A 22696-nucleotide genomic window follows, 5' to 3' on the forward strand; every position below is an offset into this window, starting at 1 on the left:
CCGAAAGGCACATTTCACATCTGCTGTTCCCCGGGTTGATGGTTGATACTGAAAGATTACGAATATTAAACATTCATAAACACAAGAGCAATACCTAGAAGAAATGTATTCTTTCAGCACCTAATAAAACCTTAGAAAGCACATTGTAAACAGGCCATAGATCACATAAAACCGGCACATACTGTACATTTGGACTGTACGGAGCAGTGAACTTTAAACTTTTGTTAAGCTATAACCCTTGATCTACTGTAATGCAGTGGTTTTCAAACCTTTTTAGACCGTGACCAACAAAATAAACATATATGAACTGGGGACCCCCACCCTGACAAGCACTGGGAGTTGTAGGTATTACATTTAGCGTTACTCAGTTCCATAGATAAATATTGTGAAAATAGCCGAACTACAAGCTCACAACGCCTCGCACTTTAAAGCGTTGTGAGCTTGTAGATCGGCTATTTTCACAATGTTCGCCTCTTTCTTTATTATGTGCCAGTTTGGTATTAAAAAGGTCTTCAAAGCGCTTAAATTGTCACTTTATAAATGTGCAGGTACTACTGTACACACTTATACTGTATGTTGGATTATTTGCCGTTGAATGAGAAAACAAAAATGACATTAAGCTAATCATCTGGGGACCCCACAAAATAATTTGGGGACCCCACTTGGGGTCCCGACCCCAAGTTTGAGAAGCACTGATCTAATGTATACACACAGCATTTTAGGATGCAAGTAATGACTGTGTTGGCTTGTTGAAGCCGCACTGTAGGGAGGGTGGATGTGTTTCCCGGCCACATTAGCGGCGCTCTGGCACGAACCGTTGGAAATGGACGAGGAAGTGCTGCCATTGTCTAAAAGTTTGACTCTCGCCAGATGATTCCCGTCTCCGGCAGCAAATATTTGGCTAATTGAGGACGGAGGATGAACTTTTGAAGCCAGCTTTTTATTTCAGTGTATATATACCGACATTGTTTGGATGTTCGCTTAAACAATGGCGTCATAAACAATATAGGCGGTCCCTGGCTAACCCATGCTGCATGTTGGCGGTTTATGCGAGTGAGGCCTTTGTATGAGCATGTATAGAAGTGCACAGCGGTGAAGTAACTCAACGAAATGCACACAATAATACTCACATTGTTGTTGCGACCGAAGGTCACAGTATACCATGAGAGATGTCGCAGCTTGTCTCCGTCTGTGTCAGTACAGGATGTCACATGACATCACATGACATCACCTCATCAAAGATCAACCCTGGATATTCATACTGTGTCAGTCAGGCAGTACACATTTTTACAGTCTATGGGTTGGGTTCCCTTGTCACTGTGACATCACTGGTGATATCACAGGTGACATCACCTATGTAAAAGTCCATATATGGTTATCCCTTTTATGATGAAGATCCCTGATGTCATTGATATATATCACTGGCCTGATGGCAAAGGCATGGCCCATATCTGTGTGGCTGGTTCAGATAGGGATCTCCATGTATGGGCATACAATATATTGAATGTAGCTCCTTTCGGAAACCTCTCCCTCCGCTATGCAGCTCCGAGATGAGGTTCCTGGTCACTTTGAAAGTATTTTCTTCCTATCGCCAAAATAAAAGTCTGGGTTTCCGAGGCTACTTTGAAAGTGAAAGTGGTCCTCTGTCTGAGGGTACATATTGAAACCATGAAAAGTATTAAAAAGGGATTCTGACTAAACAACTACATCGGAGTTGGACATACAAGGTTTTTGGACATACAAGGTTTACACCCGGCGGTACACTTACATTCCCCCCCAACACGCACGCACGCACGCACGCACGCACGCACGCACGCACGCACGCACGCACGCACACAATAAAATACTGTAAATAACAGAAGTTAATCAGAAGTTCAGTGCATTCCCCACTCATTAGTAAGCACTCTCATACTCGGCACACATGTGCGACCAAATGAAAACACATGTCAGATTAGACTTTAATGAGCAGATTAACGAGGAGACAGTTTTAAGGGTCCGCGCACGCGCACGTGTGCACAGCACACATACACATACACAGCTGCAATCCCGTGCTTTGGTGGATGCAGCATTGACAAGATCCAGATGTCTTCAAAGCTGACGGTCCCAAACCAACAGAGCCTCGCGTGTATTGTCACCGTCAGCGGTGGGTGTGTCTGTCACTGTACAGGGATGTACAGGACAGAACATTACATCTACATAGACTTGACATCATACACAATAAATCTATATTTGGGTTGTATTTCTGCCCAGATAATCTTGTGTGTTATGTAACAGATAATGCTAGTTATCCAGGTAGAAAGAGCCCTAAAATATCTCTGCTGTCGGGCCGACACCTCCTAACTCCAAAATGTTCATTTTCGGGAAAATGAGCTCAAGTGGAGTTTAGGAGGTTTTGACCGAAGGGCTTTTTACTACTTGTCATTGGTTCAATATTATTTTAACCAACACACAGATGTAAAGGGTGTTCAATAGCACATAAAAAAGATAGGGCCAATCGGGTGGAGTTAACTGGTTTGGCAGAAAGTGTGGAGTTAGCCCTGTTTTATGCCAAAAAAATCAAAAACCTCAAAAATGGAGTTAAGAGGTATTGGCCAGACAGTGACGATACTGTACATTATATTTGCACTCAAATATATTATATTTGAGTTGCAGTATGGAAGATGTGTATACTATATGGATAGATGGATAGATAGTCTTGTGGAATTCTGGATCAATCAGTAATTCATTCAATTCATTCTGTACATGCTATCTTGGAGAGAAGTACAACAACACTCATGCCAGTAATTCTGCCAGGAGGCACAAGTCAGAGATCATGGTTATACTGTAGCTGTTCAAGGACAAGCTGAACCATAACACGATGTAACATAAACAATAGCTAGCAGGCATAGTGCTCTACAAGCTGCCAGATATCATAATGTATTGTAGAAGCATTATACGTGATGGTAAACTAAACTGGGAGAGTGTTTTCTGCTGGTGTTTCAGTCCGAGTGTATCAAAGGGTGCGTTCAAAAATGCGCACCAGGTGTGTGCTCAGTGTGGTGAGTGCCTAAACCCAACCCTAACCTCAGTAAAACTATGCCTAAAACTAACCCTAACCCTAACCCTAACCAGAACCGGTGCGCATTTCCGAACGCACCTTTTGATACACTCGGACTGAAACACCAGCAGAAAACACTCTCCCAAACTAAACTAGGTTCTATATATGCGGCCATATAATTTCTTCCTCAATAATCATTCACAAGGTAACCCTGCGATGAACTTTAGAGACACTAAAATAATCATGAAGGCACAATATGCTGTGAAGGGACGGGGATGATGGTCCGTGTCAAAGGTGAAAGGTTGGGTCCTGCTGTGATGGGTCGACCTCCTCGGGATGGGTGGAGACGCCCAGCAGGCTGTATCGCTTCAATATGGAGGAGAGTGGAAACCCAGTCCGCTTCTGATGGAGGCAACATGACCAACGTGACCACGTTGAACATTGGCGGTATAGACCAGACCAGACCAGATAGCTGAACCCGGAATACTTTGAAATACAGTATATCGTCGTTGTCGGGTGAAAATCTTGTATGTCCAAAACTGTTCGTTTTGCATTATCATTTTAAAAATGATTTAAACTAGTGAAAACAGCTGATCTACAAGCACACAACGCCTCGCGGTGCGAGGCGTTGTGTGCTTGTAAATCGGCTGTTTTCACTACTTTTGTGCCACGGCCTTGTATGATGAAGCAGGGCTTTACTTTGGGAAAGAACGTACAAATTTGAAACTTGGAGATACGAGGTTTCTGCCCGACAGTGACGATGTGAATGAATTTTTGAATGAATTCGATTCGTATAGCGCTTTCCCAAACATAGTTCCAAAGTGCTTTACAGACATTTTAAAAACAAGAGCAAACGTTGGCAAAAAAGATAAATTACATATAAAAATATGCCCCCCTCTCGGTGGGGCAGGCGTAAAACAGCAGGATTAGGGTATATTATTTATTATATGTCGTCACTGTCGGGTGGAAACCTTGTATGTCCAAAACGTTATACTTTTCAGGGTTCAAATTCAAAAGCATCAAAAGCAGCAGATCGACAAGCTCGAAACACGCCGCTTTGCGACACGTTTCCAGCCTGTGGTTCCGCTACTTTTGATGCTTTTGTGTGACGCTGTAGTATGATCAAGTAGGGCTTTAATTTACAAAGACAAAAAACTCTCTTCTCTCTCTCTCTCTCTCTCTCTCTCTCTCTCTCTCTCTCTCTCTCTCTCTCTCTCTCTCTCTCTCTCTCTCTCTCTCTCTGACACATGGGCGGTCTAGTCTACGGGGCTCCTCGGTGGACAATACATGTCTTTCTGTTGTGCCAATACCAGAGGGATGTTTTGTGTCTGTCTGGACAGCATCGCCTCAGGGCGGACACACACACACACACACACACACACACACACACACACACACACACACACACACACACACACACACACACACACACACACACACACACACACACACACACACACACACACACACACACAAGCTGTGTATGCTCAGAGGGAAAAGTGTGTTTCCCACACAGACACAGAAAACACCCAAGCATGCACGCATGTATGCATGCAAAAGTTGCACTGACTCACATAAAGTCCATAATGTCCTGACATGCATTGTGCCCAGTAAGCCGCTGCGTTATCAGGTGCAAAGCCCGGTGCAATAGGGTGAAAAGTGGTTCTCTGCGTTACTCATGGCTTTGTTTTACGGCGTGACATAAATCAGACCAATCGGTGTCTTAGAACTCCCAGTCCCTTCAAGAGAAGGTGTTCCGGGTGCATAGAGCTATTTAAATGATGGATTGGAGGAGACACAACTCTCTGATAAGGGAAGGCGAAAGTGTGTGATCATCTAGCAGTATTAATAATGTGATACACATCCGTCAAAACTTGACGTATCAACTTAATCACTTGCTCATTCTCAATGATGTTCTTCTTTATTAAAACCACCAATTAAAGCATTGGTTCTCAAAGTGGGGTCCTTGGGGTCGGTTCCAGGGGGTCCCCAGCTAAAGTATTCATAAAATTATGAGTGCCGCATTCAGTGTCGCTGCCGCGCTATTAGCATGTCTGACCATGTATGAGCCTGCATCCCAGAGCTCATAGCAGCAGTGTGCTATCAGTATCAATGTGTTGTTGTGGGGAGTCTGGGGACCTCAGTACTTCACTCACAATGCTACCATACACTCACACTGAAGTCCAGCTGGACTTCTCTGAAATTCTGACATAGATTGAGGTGGACTGACTGTCTGTTCATGTGGTGTGAAGGATGCATGTATGTGCCTGTGCCGTGCGTGCGTGCGTGCGTGCGTGTGTTGCTGAACTAGGCCACATTTGGGGACGAAATTGTCACCAAATGTTTTATTTATTTATTTATTTGTTTATTTAGACGGGACAATGCATATTAATGAACACTACATGAATGCAATGTAAATACACCGGAATTAGCAAGAATGCTAAATTTCATCCGTAGTCCCCACATGAAGACAAAAACAAAACAAACAAAAACAAACAAAAAAACAACAGACATAAGGAAAACCAAAACAGGTTGACGAACAAAAACACAGGAGGGGAAGAAAGAAAAGGCATAATGTGGAGGGGGGGGGGGTTGCGTGGGGGGGGGGGGGGGGGGGGGGGGTTGAAAGGCGGGCCTACGTCAGGAATTTTGTCAGACCGGCGACAGGACTGGTGTCCCCATTTTTATTGAATTTCACAGGGTTAGGGTTGGGGTTAGGGCGAGGAGATATGGAATGAATGTGAGCAGTGAGCCGATGCAAAAAGTCGCTTAAGTAAACTTGTGCATGCGTGCGTGTGTGCGTGCGTGCGTGCGTGCGTGCGTGCGTGCGTGCGTGCGTGCGTGTGTGTGTGTGTGTGTGTATGGGGGGATGGAGGCTGGCGTAGTGTGTCTGTGTGTGATAACAAGAGCAAGAGGGAAAGTGGGACAACTTTGCTGTGTGTAACCGAGTGTTTAGCCGCGGATCATTCTGGATGGCGTATGAATGAATGGACATGAAGTCCTTATGGCTCCAGCCGTCTAGATTTGACGTCCGGCTCTGCCTGGCAGAGACCAGAAGACATCAGGAATGTCCTGTTTCACATCAAAACACCAACAGAGCGAATCACACAACGCTTTCACTTCATAACCAAACAACAATGTTCACACATGTCCGGCTGTAGTGTGTTGCTTGCTTGCTGGCTGACTGGAATTACTACTGACTGACTGATAGGGCTGGGGCGGTATGGATTTGTAGTTATTGCGGTGATAAGTCACTGTTTACCGACAGTATCGCGGTATCTCAATAATGGTCTTAAGACAAAGAAGTGGCCGCACACACTGTAGCCAAAGTGCCAAAATTTATTTTAGGAAACCAACATATCGGCAGCAAACTGCCTTCTTTAGGGTTATCGCGGAATCTACCAAAAACATTGTTTTCACGCGGTATGCATTACACCAGAGTGCATTACACCAGAATTCAAAGTTTGAGAACCTCTAGAGGTTTTCAAACTTTGAATTTTGAAGGTCTCCGCTTAACTTTGACAGTGTACAAATGGAACCAAATGGACCCGCTAGGGTTCATTTGGTTCCATTTGTACACTGTCAGAGTTACAGACTTGTAAGGGTCAATTTAGACCCCCATAAAGGAACCTAGAGAGTCCCCGAAATGCACTTTGAGAACCACTGCATTACACAACCGTGGTATGGCGGTATTGCGGTTATTGCACCCAGCCCTACTGACTGACTGTCTGCATGCCGGCCTGTCTGTCTGCCTGGCCGGTCAAGTTGATCTCATGAGACAGCGTTACAAAGCCGTTCAAGTTTTAGCACTTTGCTTGGGGGGGGTGTGTGTGTGTGCGCACGCACACATGCTTGCGAGTATTTACGAGGCTAACTAATTAACATCACATGTTTTGGGGGAGAAAGAGAGACAAGAGTGAGACGGGGGGAAGAGAGGGCATAAATATCCCCCTTCTTGCCCTATAAGCGAGCGCAGATCAACTTGTCCATGAGCTAACGCATGTCAAAGAGTGGTGTAAGTGACATGGTGTTTATTGCTTTGCTGTTACTGGCTTTAGAGCTGTGTGGGATTGGGTGTCGTTTGACAAAGGGCCTTTTTCCTTTTCAAATCTCCCAGGTATTCCCACATTGAGATGTTTGGCCCTGGGTCGCTGTTTGAGACACTTTGGGGAAACGCCTTCAGGTGTTTGTTTAAGACTATGGTTACTCAGACAGAGGCTCTGGCTGTTATAGTGACAAATTTGATGTGGCCGGTTAAAGTTTTACTGGTTATTTGATGCGTGCAGAGAGAGAGAGAGAGAGAAGCTGGACTTTGATACCTAGGACTTGGAGGGCGGGTTGCATTGTTTTTCCAAAAACTAGTTTTAGGGCACAGTCACACCAAAGTATGGCTGGCAACTGATAAACGCTTTTTGTGCTCAGCCGACAGTTTGTTGCACTTCCTGAGTCTTGGGACGGTTGGCCTTTGACTCACCTGATTGGACAGAGGGGGAAAACAGTGCTTCTAGCAGGGGGGCGATCTCCATTCCGACATGTCGCCACTCCGACAGTGACTTCTTATTGTCGGAGTGGCAACACTTCCATAGAGGTTAAGGTTAGGGTTAGGGTAAGAGATAGGGGTTAGTGTCTTTCGGAAAGGAGACATGTCGGAATGGAGAGATGCACCCGCTTCATGCATAAACGCAAGACCTAGCTCTGGTCCAAGCTGCACTGACACTCTGGCAGGTGGCTGACTAAAAGACTAGTCCAGGATTTCTCTACCCCTTCGAGAGCTCAGTCAAAATAAACGAAACTCCTTCGCTACTCACCTAACCAAAGGTAGTTTTGCGTTGTTGAAAGTCTATTCTCCGCGGTGGGAAACCTCTCAGCACCCCACCCACTCTGTAAAATACATTATCTTTGTCATGAAATAAAACTCATCCAACTCGACCGCCGCCAAGGTGGGTGCATTTTATTTCATGACAAAAATAGTGTAATTTACAGAGTGGGGGGGGGGGGGGGGGGGGGGTGCTGAGAGGTTTCCCACCGTGGAGAATAGACTTTCAACAACGCAAAACTACCTTTGGTTAGGTGAGTAGCAAAGTAGTTTTGTTTATTTTGACTGAAGTTGAGCTCTCGTAGGGGTAGAGAAATCCTGGTCTAGTCTTTTAGCCAGCCGCCTGTCAGAGCGTCAGTGCAGCTGACGCTCTGGACCAGAGCTACACAAGACCATACATCCACACCCTTCCCATTGAAATGCATTGGCGGTATCCACTCTCATAGATAGAATACTTTTCCAGTGTGACCGTGCCCTTAGCACTGATTTTCCTCAGATTTTCCTTATCTGCTTAGTTTTTTGTCTTTGTTTGGTAAAACCGACAAAAGCAGAGTGGCACGTCTTTTGAACCTTGGCAGAACATCTTCTCTGGGTGGATAAGCTTGCATCACATCGGGGGATAATATGTCGACTTTGACTTTGCTCTTCTCAACATCCTCCCAGTTGATGCTGCCTAATGAGACCTGCTAAATCCCACTTCATCTGCTGGCTTTCTAAAGCAGGCCAGACCAACGCGGTCCGTCTCCTCACTCTCTCTCTCTCTCTCTCTCTCTCTCCTCCTGGCCTATAAAAAATCACACCCGTGTGAACTGAGCGGTGGTTGTGTGTGTGTGTGTGTGTGTGTGTGTGTGTGTGTGTGTGTGTGTGTGTGCGTGCGTGTGTGTGTGCGTGTGAGAGAGAGAGAGAGAGAGAGAGAGAGAGAGAATATTGCAGTTGATGCTCAGACTAGACTCAAGAGCACCCTCTCTGGTCACTGAGTGGTAGTTCAGGCTACATACACACATACATACACGGATACACGGATACACGGATACACACACGGCCATGCTATGGAGCGGTCTACCACCGCTCAAAAAAACACACCTCCTCCTCTCCTCTGTCGGATTATAGGACTTTTTAAATGAGAACAAATCCCCTCCCTTGCCCCTCTTTAATTTCCCAGCAGGCTCCGTGAGCTGAGGGTTTTTATTTGCATGGTCCGGGTGAAAGATGAGGCTGCAAGTTCACATTTATCAGAGGGCAGAGCGCGTGTGTGTGTGTGTGTGTGCGTGCGTGCCAGTCTGTTTGTTTGCTCGTCGTACAATTGTGTGCACGTGTAAGAGAGATGTGTTTACGAGCGCGGAACATTGTGAGACAGAGAAAAGGCATAGAGATAGCATGCAAGGATGAGTGTGCTGCCGGCCAATAGAATTATTAGTACAACGTTGCGTGCACGTGTATTGAGTCTATGTGTGTGTGGGTGTGCTTGTGTGTGTGTGTGCACGCGGAGCGCTCAGTGCATGAGCAGCACACAGGTCTGCAGCTATTTGTGAGCATGTGTCTGTGAGAGGCAGAGAAGTTGCCCATCATGTCTGTGTTTTGGTGAAGGCGGGGGAGGTGTGAGACTGAGGGAGGGATGGATGATAAAAAAACACTCACGATAATCGTATCGTGGAGATTTAATTTATCGTGATACAGTCCTCCGTCATGCACTGGGATCAATTCACCTTTTCAGAGCTGCATATCCGGTACCACTTAAACCTTCCATAAGGTACTTATAATATATGTCCTTGAATGATACAGTCTTTTTTTCTCTCTCTATCAAATGTCTTTACCATAAAATAGTTGCGACGCGTTGTGAGCTTGTAGATCGGCTATTTTTTGGCAAATGTTACGCCCTGGGACGCCCTGGGATAAAGGATTTTGATTATCGCGATAATATCGTAAATCGCGATTTCTTTTGTCACAATAATCGTGATATGAAATTTTCATATCGTCCCATCCCTAGAGAGGAGAGGAGAGGAGAGGGGAGGGGAGGGGAGGGGAGGGGAGGGGAGGGGAGGGGAGGGGAGGGGTACCGTAGTACAGTATTCTGCTCAGACTCTGGCCATCTGTAGACCACAGGCTAATTTGACTGTATAGGGTCCAGAGCAATCAGCCAAGAAACAGCTCACGTCCAACAAGATCTTAGTATTCCCAACTCGCGTTTGCGTGTGTATGTGTTTGTGTGTGCGTGTCAGTTCATTTAAAAAAAAAAATCAGTGTGCAAATGTGAGTAGGCTTGTGTGTACTATACTGGGCTGTATGTGCATGCATTCACACACACACGTACTGTATGTGCATAACTCGTTCATACATGCATGTGTACTGTATGTGCTTGCCGGCTTGCATGTGTGTGTGTGTGTGTGTGTGTGTGTGTGTGTGTGTGTGTGTGTGTGTGTGTGTGTGTGTGCGCGTGCGCGCGCGCGCGCGTACGTGTGTTGTGTGTGTGTGCATGTTTGCCCCTGCAGACTGCAGTAGAGTATATTAGACGGAGAGCAGTGCTGGACCTTCACAATCACTAATAACCTAACAGAGGGGAGAGGGAGAGATGGAGGAGGTAGAATAAAGACATAAACACAAACCTCTAGCAGTGAGCGAATGGGGAGGGACGGGGGAAAGATTAAAGACTGAAATAATATGCCATGCAGTATCTAATGACTAATATAGATAAATACTCTGAGCATGAGAGAGAGAGAGAGAGAGAGAGAGAGACTAATGGAGGGAGGAGAGTCTGGATAGGAGTGGAATGTTAATGGGTACAACTTGGAAGATTAGCACCTGTTGTACTTGCTAGTAAATCACATTACATCACTTAAATCTGCTTTGTTATGTGTTTAACAAGTTTCTCCCAAAATATGAAAATGTTCTTATTTATTTTGTTTGGCATATCTCTAAAGTCATGTCATCAACATGGATCTGTCCCATTTCCCATATTCCCCCCTGATTGGCTACGATTGCCTTCTAAAGTTTGAGTATGCGACGTGGCGGTCGCTTATCTCCCGATTAGGGAGTCTTACTGGTACAAATACTATAGAGTTCTCCATGTGTTATCAGGCAGGAACCACTGCTACCAGTGTTGTGTCCCTTGTTTTAGAGATGTTTTAGAGATCAGAGCAGAACAGCATATTGTCTCTGTTGTGTGGAAACGTCATTATGTCCAAGACTGTTACTTTTCAGAATTCAAAAATAGCAGATCGAAGTTCAAATGGATCTGCTTTTTTGGATACTTTTGTGTGACGCTGTAATATGGTCAAGTAGTGCATTAATTCACTTACAAACCACCAATAATACGGGTATAAGGCTCACTCACTGCCACTGAGAACCTCCTATGTTGACATCCAAGGTTTCTATCAAGTGAACGAGTGGACTGGACATGGCGAGAGAGAGGTTTGGCAGTCTTTCAGATGTACAGTACAGAGACAGAGACAGTGATCATGCACAGTAATATCCTCTGTGTTAATCTAATTAACAAATGGATAAAGATTAAGTTACAAATGGATACATTTTAATCGACTCGTAAGTCTTTCAGATTTCCATTTCGGTTGCATTTGTATCGGTACCACGATGGACGGAGGTGTGGCCGGCTGTGTTCTGCAGAAACACCGAGTCATTCCCGCCATGCCGTGCGCGGCGTTCTCTGTGCCCGGGCTTTGCGGGAGGCGAGCGTAACAACAGCTTGAACTGCGCCCCGTAAAAAGCGCTCCCGCGATGCCTTCCAGATGTGGGGTGAGAGACGGTAGCCGCGGGGGAACGCAGTAGAACGAACGCAACACCGGTCGCATGTTAATGAGATGTACTGCAGGACTGGTGGTTTTGCTTGGTACGTTTAATATTTATTTGGTCGGGATGTTGGCTTATAAAATGGATTTAAACCAGAAACATCTTGAGACCAGCCTATTTAATTAGTTCCCCCCTCTGTATACGTGAATGGGTCGTAGCTGAGAAAAGCTGAACGGGGCCAAAGCGAGGTTTCCCAGATACTTCTAAAAAAAAAAAGTCACCGCCCTGTGAGCTGGTACCGTACGACCTAGAACTTCCTATTTACACATAACCGGCTGCTGGTGGAACACTTGATTATTTGTGTCCTGGTTTGTATTGTTACAGATTTAGACTACAGGCTACTATTTCTGAAGAAGAACTTCAGCCCGTTGCCAAAAAGCTGCAAATGGGAAGTGGCTGCCAGGTTCGAGTTCCCACGGGGGAGTGGCGGCTTCTGTGTCTGAGCCCTTGAGCAAGGCTTTTTTTTTTCTTCACAAACAGCGTTTGTCTGTGGCACAAATAAACTGCGTGCTTAATGGGCGAGGAGAGGAGAGAGGAGAGAGGAGAGCTGGAGGGCTGGTAGTAGGGATGGGACGATATGAACATTTCATATCACGATTATTGTGGCAAAAGAAATCGCGATTTGCGATTTTATCGCGATAATCAAAATTCATTATCCTGGGGCAGAACAAAAAATTGCCGATCTACAAGCTCACAGCGCATCGTTGTGAGCTTGTAGATCGGCTATTTTTTGGACAAGACATTTGATAGAGAGTGGGAAAAAAACTATCAAGTACGTATAATATAAGTACCTTTTACCAGTTATAGAGGGTTTAAGTGGTACCGGATATGCTGCTCGGCAAATAAAAGGTGAATTGATCCCAGTGCATGACGGAGGACGATATCACAACATGTTACATCTCCTCGATACGATTATCGCGAGTGTTTTTTTTTTTCACGATGAACGATAACTTCGCTTATCGTCCCACCCCTAGCCGGTAGACAGAGAGTCACTTTAACTAGAGAGCTCAGAGACGGCTCCACTTCATTACATGAGCTGTCTCAGTCTGCAGCCGCCGCTGCCTCCAGTCAGGACTCAGCCAATGAGCACAGCCATCTGTATGCAGGCACGTACACAGGAGGAGACACGCACACACACAAACGCACGCACGAGCACACACACCACACACCTGTTCTGATTCCATCTTTCCACCTCTCCTCTGCCTCTTTAATTCTTCCCTCTCTCCCCTCTGTTTTTCTTTCCTTCTATCTTCCCCTCTTTCTTTCCCCGTCCCTGCCTCATCTCTCCTCTCATATTCCACCCACCTCTCTCTCTCTCTCTCTCTCTCTCTCTCTCTCTCTCTCTCTCTCTCTCTCTCTCTCTCTCTCTCTCTCCCTGTTCTCTTTACAAGCCTCTATAATGGTGGATGTGTCTCCACTTATTTCCCTGGCTCTTGTTCTGTCTCTCTCTCTCTCTCCTTTCTCTCTTGTTCCTCCTCATTTATTTTCATCTCTCTTCTCTTCTCACCTTCCCCTCATCTCTCTCTCTCTCTCTCTCTCTCTCTCTCTCTCTCCCTCTCCCTATAGCTGTTCTTTTACAAGCCAGTCTATCTCAAAGTGAGTGTGTGTGCGTGCGAGGGTGTGTGTGTGTGTGCGTGCGTGCGTGTCACCGAAGGCACTGTTATAAGACTTTTACAACCCTGCTGCTTCAGACCGTGGCGTATAGTGGCGGAGGAGAGTTTCCCTCCCCGACACGAACAAGGCCAACAGATTCCTGTGCTCTCCCGGCTGTGGCTGTTCATTTGAGCATTGAGAAACATTGTTTATGCCCTGAGCTGTTATAGCTGCCGCTAGTAGATTATATGCATAAATAGGACTGGCTGTAAATTTACGGTTTAACGTTCTGACCGCGTGGGAAGCTGACTGTTTTGCCGAAGGCTGGCCTTTTGCTTGTAAATCAGATTTTTGCTGGTTGGTTCATTTACGCAGAGTGTAATGGCTGCAACACGGGTGACTATTAATGAATTCACTCATTACCGTGTCGTTCAGCTCATAAAAGCATCCTTTAGCTGGTTTTGATGATAGTTTTATTTACAACACTAATTATCTGCTTAGCTTTGGCTCATGCTGTTCGGTGGCTGATATGTGATACATTCTGACTGCAATTTTGGGGTTATGTTTGTTTTTAATTGCGATTCTTTCTTACTTTTAGACCAGGGGTCTTCAACAGGGGGTCCGGGACCCGGGTCCTCAGAGTTACTACAAGGGGTCCACCTAATCTTTGTGTGATCATGTTTGATCACTTGAACCCTGGCATCCCTATTCTTATTGGAACATTAGCCAAAAAAGGCGTTGTGATCTACAAGCTCCCAACGCCTCGCGCTGCGAGGCGTTGTGAGCTTGTAGATCAGCTATTTTTTGGCACAGAGGTTTGGTGTAGAGGGAAAAGAAGAGCAGACTAGTAGGTACTGACAGTTCAAGTGGTTAAATATATGAAAATACACATTAATCCAGCCTACAACAGATGATAGTGCTGTCAAGTCTAAATTGTATAAGAAATAACCCATGTACATTTTTAATCTGCAACTATACGATATGTAGTGGGGGTCCCTGCTTCATCTCTCTCAGAGCTAAGGGGTCCTTGGCCTGAAAACGTTGAAGACCCCTGGTTTAGACAGATAGAACAGTATAGAGACCTTAGCTGAGGGGGAGAGAGGGCTAAAGAGAAGCAACACAAGCCCCCGGGCTTGGAATTGAACTGGAGCATTGCAATTATGTGGTCAATGCAATATCCTGTTAAATGCTCTGCCGCAGCCCCCTCTAATTGCCTTTCTGCTCATGTACATTTCCCACAACCTTGTCATCAGTTTTGACGTTAATTTTGTCATCATTTCTTAATCAAGTCCCTTTTGAAAAGATGGCAAAAGGACAGTCAGAAAAAAAACGAAACAAGACATGTCTAATAATGGCATGGCCAGATGGCCTCCCTTTGGCTATCTGTAGCTGGCTGCTTGTATTTGTTGATCAGCCATTTTTAGAGTGTGACACCAATACATGATGAAGTAGAAATGGGGCTTTGCAGTATCCTTCAGCCTGCCTGTGTGGTGGAGCTCTGAGTCCACTGTCAGTGGTTTAAAGTAACTGAGTATATTTACTCATGTTCTGTACTGTATTCAGTACGCTTTTACTCTACTGGGCAACTTCCAATTTTCAATACTTTTACTTCTACTCCACTACATCGCAGAGGCAAATGTTGTACTTTTACTCCACTACAATTATTTGAAAGCTTTAGTTACTAGTTACTTTGCAGATTTAGGTTATTATCACAAAACATACATTAACCACTTCAGCCCTACAGTATATATATACTGTATATAGGCCTATATATTTCCACCATTTGAAAATAGACGATCTACAAGCTCACAATGCGTTGTTATGACTTATGAGATGCATTGTGAGCTTGCAGATCTCCTATTTTCAAAAGATGTCTATACATGATGTGAGACATTCTGCTCAATGTGTAGTAAAACTTTTGTGTAGTATAACTTTTGTACTTTTACTCAAGTATATTTTGATCACCAGACCGTTTCTTGTAACAGAGTATTTCTGCACTGCAGTATTGATACTTTGACTTGAGTAAAAAATGGGAGTACTTTGTACTGTCCACGTGTTCCCATCCTGTATTAGCCGCACGGTACACTGAGTGGCCTTCTGACTTCCATGGAAGGCTTTTAACCTTTATTTATCCAGGGAAGGTTGGCTGAGCAGCACACATGCTTCTCTTTCGGACACTGCCCTGCTCCACATTCATAGTTGGACCCGTCTCCACCTGACCTGACTCCCACTGGGAGCTGCCCAGTCCAGCCTCAGCCTCCCACAGCTGCCCTTATTTCTAACTCCTTTACAGCAGTGGTCCTCAACCTTTTCAGGCCCGCGACCCCCAAAATAATCATATTTGAACTGGGGACCCCCCACACTGACGAGCACTGAGAGTTGAGGCATTACATTTTGTATAACACGGTTCTATTGTAGCAAATAGAAAATAGCAGATCTACATGCTCACAGCATGTAGATCGGCTATTTTCACAATTTCTTCCTCTAATATTTGGCAATTTGGCCAATGTTTAATTTGTCATTTTAGAGGTGTTAAAAAGTCCTTCAATTGTCATTTTAGAAACACACAGATTGCCTCTATACACTTATGTTGGTTTGTTTACTGTTGAGTGAGAAAACAATGCTGCACATCAAGTTAGTCATCTGGGGACCCCCCAAAATAATTTGGGGACCCCCCTGGGGGTCCCGACCCACATGTTGAGAACCACTGCTCTACAGTATTATGAAGGACAATATAATTGACTGATTGAAGAGTTTATTAGCAGTTTGCAATAGAAAGAAAGTACAGTTTCATGACAGCACAAATCACTGGTACAAGGTCAACTAAAAGGAGATCCTAGGAAGCTTTACGGCTTATTTACACAGGAACCACTTTATGTATCTCATATAACATTGAAAGACAGACGGATAGAACAGAGTACTTTGCATAGGATAACATCAATTACAAAAACAGAACAGAAAATATTTTAAAAAATGGGCGCTAAAAGTCTATTTACAAGTCACTATAGTAGCAGCCATCTGAAGGTGACTTTTCAGACCAATTTTGAAGGAGGCTAGGGATTTGCACTCCTTTAAGGCCGTCGGGAGGGCGTTCCACATGTTGGTGGTATAGCTGGAGAACGAATTAGAGCCTACAAAACAAAAAGATGTGTTATCAATCTATTTCAGCTGCATAGTCCACAATGGAAAGATCACAGGTGCATATGTACTTAATTAAGCGAGACACAGAACCCACGTGCTTGCTCTCTGGATTTGACTGTCAGCCAAATGCTTACTGTACTGCATGAAAGTCCAAGCTCTCTCTCGTGACAAAATAATTGAGTTTGACTGACACATGTCTTGTATTTAAGCCTCAATGGTTGAACATTGTTAGTCCACATGTTCTCCATGTGTCAGCTAAGCTGTTTACAGTGAGAAAAAAAAGAGAAAAGAAAACCTTGACAACCGAATTAAGAGAGAGATTATGAGAGACGTGTATGAGAAAAACAAATACCCCCTAGTCCAGGTGCCTGGGAAAAAGGTGTTTATCTTTAAAAATATTCACCGTGTTGGCAAGCTTTTACCTTGTGCCAACATTGTTAACAAAAAAGCAAATCTATTGTTGAAACAGTTGAATTCCTTTGCAAAAATTCTATTCCAAGTTTTCCTGGAGAGCAAATAACATAAGCTGTCTGGTTGGAAGAGGCTTTGGCCAAAACCTGCTGAATGCTGATGAAGTAGCTAGCGGTGGTGTATGGGGAGCGGCTGTTTGTGTTAGCAGCAACTGTTGATGTTGCATTATAGCTAGTTAGTTCAGCCCAGGCTAAGATGTTAGCCTATAGCGGTATAGCCGCAATGTTTCTACAGCTGGCTCCAAGAGGAAGAGGCTTGTTTTCAACTTTTTATTTATCATAGGGAAGATTTGCTGAGCACACAACGTTGTTCTTTTTTCAGTACTCTGTTGCTTCTCAACACACAATACACACATTCATACAGAGCTAGCTGCCCAGTGGAACCAGAGACATTCTGCCTTTGTCTCTGCTGGAGCATTAAGGATGTCCTGCTCAAGGGCACTTTGTTATAAGTAGTAGCAGGAGGAGAGTGGACATTCTGCTTTTTCCCACACACAGAATTTGGTCTGAGAATGTGAACTCATTTGAACCTTTCACAATTCCATTTCTGCCTTAAGTCTGGTTCTCAAACATTTTCATCACAAGGACCCCCGAAATAATATGTACTGTAGTATTTGGCCATGGACCCCCTTCAGAAAATATTTGGTGCCATGCATGGACCATGACGCTATATTACTAATTTTGCTTGGGACCCCCAGAACCCCCCCAATGACCCCCCTCCTGGGGGTACCTGGACCCCACTTTGAGAACCATTGCCTTAATAAGTGCTGTATCAGTGCCTTTGCCGGTTCACGTAGTTTGGCCTTTAGCTGAGCCTGGCCAAGTTGTTTCCACAGCTGGCTCCAACAGGAAAAGGCTTGTTATATTATATAGGTATGAAATAACTAACTTGGTGTAGCACTTCTCAAAACACAGTTACAAGGTGTTTTACAGACTATAAAACAATAAACAAAAGCCGAGAAGAAGAAAAAACATCACACCTGAATTATACAACAGGATTACAGAAGAATTTAGCAGACAGCATAAAAGTGAGCCTACTGTATAGGCTCCTAAGGCAGAGCATTCCGAAGCCCAGGGGCAGGCGTCAGCAGCCAGTCAAACACCTTTGGTCGGCAGAATTTGTCTTAGAAATATGGCCTTGTGTAAACAAACAGTTAGCGGTGAGCTCACCAGTTAACCTCTGCATTCTCTCTGGTCACTCATGTGAGTTATGGAGTGTTCTTGCTCCTGAGCTGACTGCTGTAATTGAATTAGCTTCAGCATAGCACAGAGAGAGTGAGAGAGAGAGAGAGAGAGAGAGAGAGGGGGATAAGGGAGTGTTTGTCCAGACAGAATGGCCTTAAACTCTGTCACATGGAAATACGCACATAAACCTAGAGTACACGGTATCCACACATAAACGTCTTAGTGTACACACTAGGGATGGGACGATATGAACATTTCATATCACGATTATTGTGACCAAAGATATCACGATTTACGATATTATCGGGTTAAACAAAATATGCCCAACCTCCATTATTATCCTGTGGCGGAACATTTGCCAAAAAATAGCCGATCTACAAGCTCACAATGCGTCGCAACACGATCGGCTATTTTTTGGCAAAGAGATTTGGTGGAGAGTGAAAAAAAGACTGTATCAAGTACGTATATTATAAGTACGTTTTACCAATAGACTGAATAGAGGGTTTGAATGGTACCGGATAAGCAGCTCGGCAAATAAAAGGTGAATTGATCCCAGTGCATGACGGAGGACGATTTCACGATAAATTAAATCTCCACGGTACGATTATCGTGAGTGTTTTTTAATCACGATGAACGATAATAACCCTTATCGCCCCATCCCTAGTACACACGCACGCATACACGTGCACACACACCTACAGAACAAAACACGTGCACGTTAAAGTAACTGTAGATGAGTAGTAGTAGCAGCGGGGTGTGGACACAGGCCGAGGGCCTACAGGTATGGATGAAGTAATGCAGTAGAGGGTCACTATTAATCAAGTCATCACACTGTGCTCAGGGGAGCGCGGAGGCTTCTGGTGACTCCCGTGCACTGTACTGTACTCTGCATGAATCACACTCCTGACTCACTCTCTGACTCCTGTTTCCTCTGTCTGTCTTTTTCTCTTGCACATTTCTTTCCACTCTTCCACTTGGCTCTCTTTATTGCCACTACTGCCCCCGCCTCTTTACTTTTTTTTTATCTCCCTCTCCCTCTCTGTCTCTCTTCTCAACTTTGTCAGTTAGACAAAAGCTCCAAATTAAGCCGGAAAGATGCCGTATGATCAAGGCAGTTGTGGTGTTTTGTATGGGGCATGATGTACTAGGTGTTATTCAGGATTGCGTTGAGGTTTCATCACACCAGCGTGACATCAGTATGACAAATAAAATAAAATATCATCCTACGTAAGCTCAGGCGTCATCACTTGTCTATCAAGCACCTATCGTCGTTGTCGGGTGAAAACCGTGTATGTGCATTTATAATTTTAAAAATGATTTAAACTAGTGAAAACAGCCGATCTACTGTAGATCTGCTGTTTTCACTACTTTTGTGTGACTACCTTTGTATGATGAAGCAGGGCTTTACTTTGCTAAAGAACATACACATTTGAAACTTGGAGATACGAGGTTTCCACCCGACAACGACGCTATGTTTATACAGTATGCCTCACAATGACTAACCAGCTTTCTCTCCATCTCTTCCTCCACCCTCCTCCTCCTCCACCCTGTCCTCCTCCACCCTCTTCCTCCACCCTCCTCCTCCTCCACCCTGTCCTCCTCCACCCTCTTCCTCCACCCTCCTCCTCCTCCACCCTGTCCTCCTCCACCCTCTTCCTCCACCCTCCTCCTCCTCCACCCTGTCCTCCTCCACCCTCTTCCTCCACCCTCCTCCTCCTCCTCCACCCTGTCCTCCTCCACCCTCCTCCTCCACCCTCCTCCTCCCCCACCCTGTCCTCCTCCAGATACGACTATGTGGAGGTGTACAACGGGGGCGACGAGCGCTCCCCCATGCTGGGCAAGTTCTGTGGGAAGATCGCCCCGTCGCCCATCATATCCAGCGGCAACCAGCTGCTCATCAAGTTCGTGTCCGACTACGAGACTCACGGGGCGGGCTTCTCCGTTCGCTACGAGGTCTTCAAGACAGGTCAGGGTTTATTCCTTCCTTTGGTTTTGTTTCTTGTGTTATATTATGTTTTGTCTCGAAACATTTGGGACACAGGAATTGTTCTACAGGTCTACTATGACTCACGTGTTGAGTAAAATAAAAAATACATCTATGATTATAAATAGGAACCATTTAGTGGTACCATTGGGGGCTGAAAGTGGTATAGAAACCAGGCCAATGCAAAATACTCGATACATTTTCAGAGAGGAATCTGCATGTGATCTCAGAGGACAATGTCCATTTCCCATGCTTCTTTTTTAACCACTTAAACCCTATACCCTACTTTGTTGACCAGGGTCCCCTAGGGGTCTGTCCTTGGCACCCTCATTTTATCCCTCTACACCAAATCCTGTTGCTGAAAATAGCAGCTCTAGAAGCTCACAGTGCATCACAATTAGCTATTTTCACCAAATGTTCGCCTATTTTCACCAAATGTTTTTGGTGAAAAAAACCGTAAAAAAAACCGATTGTGTGTATTTATTCAGTATTCTGTGCGTATTCTATTATGCACAGAATACAGGACACTAGGGCTCATGTGGTTAATGCTGTGATGTTTTTGCCTGAGATGTTCTTTTCTGCAGTCCAATCTCTGTACTGTTTCAACTGAGACAGATCAGGGAAAGCAGAGAGGGAGGGAGGGAGGGAGGAGGCAGCAGGGAAAGCTCTGAACGGATTCAATTTGAGACTAGCAGGAATATGGGTCTACAGCCTGGGGCTTTTATCCACTACACCAGGGGTCTTCAACGTTTTCAGGCCGGGGACCCCCAAACTGATGGGGAGATGGAGCAGGGACCCCCTACCACCTCGTAGGGTGGGGGGGTCGGGGCTACGACATATTTTTTATTTTAAACATGTACAAGTTACAGCGAGCAGGATGGGCCGTACCACTACCATTTCTAAACATACTACTTATTAACTGAGAACCAATGTCAATAATATCAACAATCTGCCAATTGCATAGTAATCATGTATTCAAGCTATTCAAAATGGATAGAATCATGATTTATTCTTTAACATAAATGTGAAAAATGGCAACAAAAAAAAAAACAAAATTTTTTTTTTTTTTTTTTTTTGCAATAATTTCGCGGACCCCCTGCAGTACCTCTGCGGACCCCCTAGGGGTCGCGGACCCCCTGTTGAAGACCCCTGCACTACACCATTACCGGGCAAAGACTATTATCTTTAACCCTTTCAGAACGGGTACACAGTATTGTGTATTATTATTTTATGTTTTAACTATTGAAAAATAGCAGATATACAAGCTCACAGCGCGGCACCGAGTGCCGTGCTGCGAGCTTGTAGATCTGCTATTTTTGAAAAATCGTGGAAATTAGAATTTTGACCCGATTCTATAAGTGTCTTTTGAATCCTTCTAAGGTTTTTTTGAAAAATCCTATGTTTCTATGTCAGCAGTCTGGCCAGCCATCGTCAAAGAAAAGGTCCTTTTCACTTAACTGGAGCTCAATTAGCCTGTTCTTGAGAGACTACTGTGTCAGTGGTTCTCAAACCTTTTCATGTGAAGGACCCCCAAAATGATATGTATTTGGCCATGGACCCCCATCTCAAAATATTCAGTTCCAGGGACCACCCAGAAGCAACATTTGAGTTACAAACGTTCGCTTTGAAAATACATATATTCAAAGATTTGCACACATTTTCACGTTTTTTTCCCCCAAAAATAGCAGATCTACAAGCTCGCAGCGCGGCACCGTATATCTGCTATTTTTCACTGGTTAAAGCATTCAATAATTCTAGGCCTAAATGGGTTTAAAGGGACACTATCACTATCACAATCCTAACCATTACCTCTATTATACAGTATGTGTTGTTCTATTGTTAGTCATAAAACTGAGCACAGTCTTCTGTGTGTCTCTGAAACCAGCCTGGTATAAAAACCAACCCGCCCTGGTGGAGATCTAAGCTCAGAGGAGCCTTTTCTAGTTGAGAGTTAAGACTTTAGTTCTTTGTTCTCTGGATCTTGGATCTGTGTCTCACATCTTTTATAAGAAAATATCCCCTCAAACAAGGCTTCTGCCATTTTCGGTATCACAAGGAAAAGCCGTCGAAGGGCACGTCCACGACGATAAGGAATTACAAGCGATTGAATTCGCAATGCTGCCTCTTTCATGTGCTCCGTCAGCGTAAAAAAGAAATCCGACAATGGAAGCCTTTAAAAAAATAATTTTGATGGAATCTCTTTGCTTTATTGGGCAGCACAGAGACAGGAGAGCGAGATAGATAGCTTAGAGCAGGGGTCTTCAACGTTTTCAGGCAAAGGACCCCTTAGTTGAGAGAGAGATGAAGCAGGGACCCCCACAACCTTTTCATAGACTCCATATAGTTTCATAGTTTTACAGCCCAATCATCAGTGTATTTTGGATTCATGTCAATTTGTGTCTCCAGATATTTAACCACTTGAACCGTCAATAGTTAATAAACTTGACCTTTCACTCTGTACTTAGTCTGCTCGTTTTCCCTTCTACACCAAAGCACTTTGCCATAAATAGCCAATCTACAAGCTCACAAGCTTGTAGATGTCTATTTTTGGCTAAAGTTCTCCGAATATGGACGTTCAAGTGGTTAATATAAAAAAGGAGAAAAAAAGTTTCTATCACTGAAAGATTTGGAGGACCCCCTGTAGTAACTCTGGGGACCCGCACTCCCTG

At 44.5% G+C, this 22696-nt stretch overlaps 1 pseudogene across 1 annotated transcript in view; it reads left to right on the plus strand.

Annotated features, from left to right (window-relative positions):
- The window catches only part of LOC308286037 (neuropilin-1a-like), a 104395-nt pseudogene that overhangs the window by 13952 nt on the left and 67747 nt on the right, over positions 1 to 22696 (plus strand). Inside the window, exon 3 of the transcript XR_013963343.1 lies at positions 19828 to 20009. The product of XR_013963343.1 is annotated as a neuropilin-1a-like (transcript). The remainder of the gene's footprint in view (positions 1 to 19827; positions 20010 to 22696) is intronic.

This window comes from Nannobrachium achirus (assembly GCF_963921795.1).
Source record: "Nannobrachium achirus genome assembly, chromosome: 5".
Taxonomy (NCBI): domain Eukaryota; kingdom Metazoa; phylum Chordata; class Actinopteri; order Myctophiformes; family Myctophidae; genus Nannobrachium; species Nannobrachium achirus.